A 5,000-nucleotide genomic window follows, 5' to 3' on the forward strand; every position below is an offset into this window, starting at 1 on the left:
CTCATGTATGTATGCATGTACACATGCACGTATATACATGGAGATGTACACAGACACACATGTATGTACAGACTCACATATATGCACACAGACAATCACAGATATAGACACACATGTACCTGCATGCATGTACACAGACACACATACATACATACAGATACACACATGCACATATACACATGTGCACACGGACACACACACACACACACACACACACATAAGCCTATACCCACAGACCCACACAGCTGGCGAGCAAGCAGGGTGGGCAGCGGCCTCCTGCCAGCATCCCCGGTCCCCTGTGGGGTCTGGTGTGGTGGCTAACCACCAGGCTTCCCGGGCCGGCCAGGACAAGAGGCCCCGCAGACCTACAGCAGCACAGCCGCTTGTGGGGGGCTTCCTACCACGAGGAAGAAAGGGGCGGGGACCCACTCACGGACTGCTCCCTGCCCACACGGCGGGTCCGTGGGGGTCATCCGAGACGGACACGGAGACTGCAGGGCCGGGATCACCAGGACGGGGCACTTGGCCTTTCCCCACACGGCCCCCTGCCGTCTCAGCCCAGGGGCCACCCCCGCCATCCCAACCTTCCTGAGAGAAACCCGGGCTCCAGGAGCGGCTGCTCCCAAGCTCCCCCTCCCTGCCGCCCCTAGGCAGCTGCCACCAGCCTCCCCGGGCGCCAGTCCCTGGCTCAGCCTCCAGACTTCATGCTCCGCGCGGTCTCTGGCGCCTGACTCCCCTGCATCTTTTCCAGGCTGAGCCCGTTGGAGGCTGGATGAGAGGTCATCGTTCCTTTTCCTGGCTGAATCATACTCCAGTGTGTGGATGGGCGCATCTGAGCCATACGTTAACTGATTGAACGTTGGGTGGTTCCCATCTCGGACCCGCCAGAGCATCCACATGCGTCTTCGTGTGGGCTCGAAGTCTCTTGACATGCACACCTAAAGCTGGTATGGCTGTGTCGGGTGGGCTCCGTCCCCCTTGGCCACATCCTCAGACACAGGAGCACGCTGGCTTCTCCGCATCCCCCTTAATGCAGTTCCCTGTCACAGTTATCCTGACGGGGGGGGGGGTCCCCACCGTGGAAGCCATTAGCATTTCCCTCCTGATTAACAGTGCTGAGCGTCTCTTCACGTGCTTGTTACCAACTCGAGAGAGAAATGTCTACTCAACTATCGCGCTCCTTTTTAAAATGGGCGGTCCTGGGCCAGAGTGAGGGCGTTTGCCTCGCATGCAGCCGACCTGGGTTCCATCCCTGGCATCCCTATGATTCCCCAAGCACTCCCAGGAGAAATTCCTAAGTGCAGAGCCAGGAGTGACCCCTGAGCATTGCCAGGTGTAGCTCCAACACAAAAACAAACCAAAAAATGTAATGATTTTATGGTTTTGGTCTTACTTTGAAGTCTTTGAGTTTGTTTATATGCAGTGCAAGGCAGGAGCTTGAATCTATTTTACAGGAGGCTGCCTAGTTTGTCCAGTACCCTTGGTTGGAAGAAGAAGAAGGAGGAGGAGGAGAAGGAAGGGGGGAGGAAAAGGAGGAGGGCAGGAGAAGGAGGAGGGGGGAAGAGGAGGAGGAGGGGAGGAGAAGGAGGAGGAGTGGGAGGAGGAGGAGGAGGAAAAGCAGGAGGAGGAGGAGGAAGAGGAGGAAAAGCAGGAGGAGGAATAGCAGGAGGAGGAGGAGATGGAGAAGAAGAAGAAGAAGAAGAAGAAGAAGAAGAAGAAGAAGAAGAAGAAGAAGAAGAAGAAGAAGAAGAAGAAGAAGAAGAAGAAGAAGAAGAAGAAGAAGAAGAGGAAGAAGACAAAGAAGACAAAGAAGAAGAGGAAGAAGATGAGAAAGATGAAAAAGGAGGAAGAGGAGGAGGAGGAGAAAGAGGAGGAGGAGGAGGAGCAGGAAGAGGAGGAGGAGGAGGAGGAGGAGGAGGAGGAGGAGGAGGGGCAACCTGGGGACGCTGGTGCTGAGAAATGTTACACTGGTGGAGGGATGGGGAGAGAAGAAACTTCCTAACACTTCAGAGGGATGGGTGCTGGGACAGTGTCTGACTGAAACCCACTCATGAGCAGCTTTGTAAGGGCCTATCTCACAGGGATTCAATAAAATAGTAAAAATAAGAAAAGAAAAGACTCTCTTCCCGCTCGCCCCCAGCTGAGCAGGTTGCTGTCCTTACTGAAGACAGGGGCTGGAGGGACGGCGCAGCAGGAGGGCGCGGGCCTGGCCCGCATCTGACCCGGGCTCCACCCCTGCCCCCACAGAGGGTCCCCCGAGCCCCGCCAGGAGTCAGCCCTGAGCACAGAGCCAGGAGTCAGCCCTGAGCACCGCCGGGTGAGACCCAAGATGAAGCCACTCTGCAAACCAAACCTCCCCTAGAGCCCGGCCACGCCCGAGGGCCCGCGGACCCCAAGGGGGAGGCCCAGCGTGAGAACCCCCTCTGCTGCAGCCCCGATTTCCCGTCCGATCTTTTACTCCCCGCCTGGGGGCTGCAGTCGGCAACGTTTTCACTTTCACTTACTTTCGGCCTACAAAATCCCGCTCCGAGAAGAGCTGCGTACCCGCCGCCTCTCTTCGCCCGCCACGCGGTCCGCCAGGAGATAAATCATCGTCCTTACCACCGGAGTTAATTACTCCGCTGCAGAGAAGGAACTTCCTAACACTTCGGACTTGCGTGAAAGCCAGGAAAACCGTGCCAGCTGCCCACGATTGCGACGGAGTGGGGACAGCCGGAGAGCTGGGGGCTGGGGGTGGGGGGCGGGGGGAGGTGGGGAACAGCCTCCAACAGCTCCAGGAGGGAGGGGCGGGGGGGAGGTGGGGAACAGCCTCCAACAGCTCCGGGAGGGAAGGGTGGGGACACAGCACGGGGCGGAGGGACTCAGAGAGACAGGTCGAGGTGCTCCGGGCCCCAGATACGCCACAGAATCCGGCAAGCTCAGGCCCCATGACCGGACGCCCCCCCACCCCACCCCCGACTCGAGCTGGGCCAGCAGAGACACAGAAAATACCCGAATACTGGAGGAGCAGACCCCGGGTCCATCCCTTTCAGCATCCGTAGTGCAAACCCTAGAGCCTGGAGTGTGTGTGTGTGTGTGTGTGTGTGTGTGTGTGTGTGTGTGTGTGTGTAAAAGAGAGAGACAGGCAGACAGACAGACAGACAGAGACAGAGAGAGGCAGAGACACAGAGAGACATAGAGAGAGAGAAGGGAGGTGCCTGCCATAGAGGTGGGCTGGGGTGGATGACATTTGGGAGGGAGAGGAGAGAAACTGAGGGCAAAATTACACTGGTGGGGGGACAACATCGATGACTGAAACCCAACCAGGAACAGCTTTGTAATGCTCTCTCTCACGGTGATTCAATTTAAAAAAAACTGTCGCACGGTCGTCCCGTTGTTCATCGATTTGCTCAAGCGGGCACCAGTAACATCTCCATTGTGAGACTTGCTGTTACTGTTTTTGGCATATCGAATACGCCACGGGGAGCTTGCCAGGCTCTGCCGAGTTCAATTAAAAAAAAAAAAAAAACAGGTTCCAGGCAGTCTCCCCTGCCCACAGGAGTGATCCCTGAGCACAGAGTCAGGAGTCAGCCTTGAACATGACACATAGAGGAGAAAAGAAAATATGCAAATATTGCATCATCACCACCACCCCCCGGCAGGCCTCTGTGTGGGGCTCACAAATACACCGTAAGTCCAGGGAATGTGGCTCCAAGGACTGGGGGACATGGCCCTTGGCCCGCCTAGGCCCACCCCACACTACACAGCTGGTTCCCCGAGGCCTCGGCACTGCTGGGGATCCCCAACCCCTGAGAAGCCCCTGGGAAGCCCCCCCAGCCCCGAATTCAGGACCCAAGAGGCCGGAAGCTCTGGGTTCTGCAGCCCCCCTCTTCCGGCCCAGCACCCGCTCTTCGGAAACTCCATCCACCCATCTCCAGCCCCCCAGGGCCTCAGCCTGGAAACCCCGGGCAGGTTCCACCCCACCTCAGCCCTCCTGGCACACCGCAAAGTCCAGAATTACACGGAGAAGCTGGAGCGGGCCAGAGAAGCTGACCTGGGTTCCATCCCCAACATCCCGTACGGTCCCCCCCGCAAGCACCCCAAGAGTGATCCCCGAGTGCAGAGTCAAAAGTAACTCCGAAACGGGGCTGGAGCAATAGCACAGTGGGGAGGGCGTTTGCCTTGCACGCGGCTGACCCGGGTTCGATTCCCAGGGGTCAGCACCGCCAGGGGTAATTCCTGAGTGCAGAGCCAGGCGTGACCCCTGAGCATCTCTAGGTGTGACCCAAAAAGCAAAAAGCAAAAAAAAAAAAAGAGTAACTCCGGAGCATTGCTGAGGGTGCCCCTCAAACAAAAGCAAAGAAAAATGAAATTGCATCCCGTGTCCCTCTGCCTGCCCCCACTATAAATTCCAAAAGGCTTAGTGCTCAGTTTGAAAAATTCAAACCCTACAAAAGCTAAGGAGGGGGGAAAATGGCCATTATCATCATATATATAATCACGGAGACAACAAGGCACACACAAAACCCCCAAGACGTGAAGAAAAGATGACTATCTCCGGCCGCATAAAAATTAAAATCCTGTATGTGGTGGACGGAGTAGGAATCACAAAAGCAAATCATAAACGAGAAAAAAAGACACGTTACCCCTCCCTGTAGTGCTCCGAGAGCTCTTACAGATGCCCGTGAAGGAGACAAAGCCAAGGGGGCTGGAGCGATAGCACAGCGGGGAGGGTGTTTGTCTTGCACTCGGCCAACCCAGGTTCGATTCCCAGCATCCCATAGGGTCCCCTGAGCACCGCCAGGGGTAATTCCTGAGTGCAGAGCCAGGAGTAACCCCTGTGCATCGCCGGGTGTGACCCAAAAAGCAAAAAAAAAAAAAAAAAAAAAAAAGAAGAAGAAGAAGAAGACAAAGCCAAAACACAGAGAGTAACCAAGGACGTGCAACACAGCTCGTAGGAGAAACGTAAGTGGCCGACGAGCAGATGAAAAGCAGCGCTCATAATCCATGCGAACTGAAAT

This window comes from Sorex araneus, chromosome 9 (assembly GCF_027595985.1).
Source record: "Sorex araneus isolate mSorAra2 chromosome 9, mSorAra2.pri, whole genome shotgun sequence".
NCBI lineage: Eukaryota > Metazoa > Chordata > Mammalia > Eulipotyphla > Soricidae > Sorex > Sorex araneus.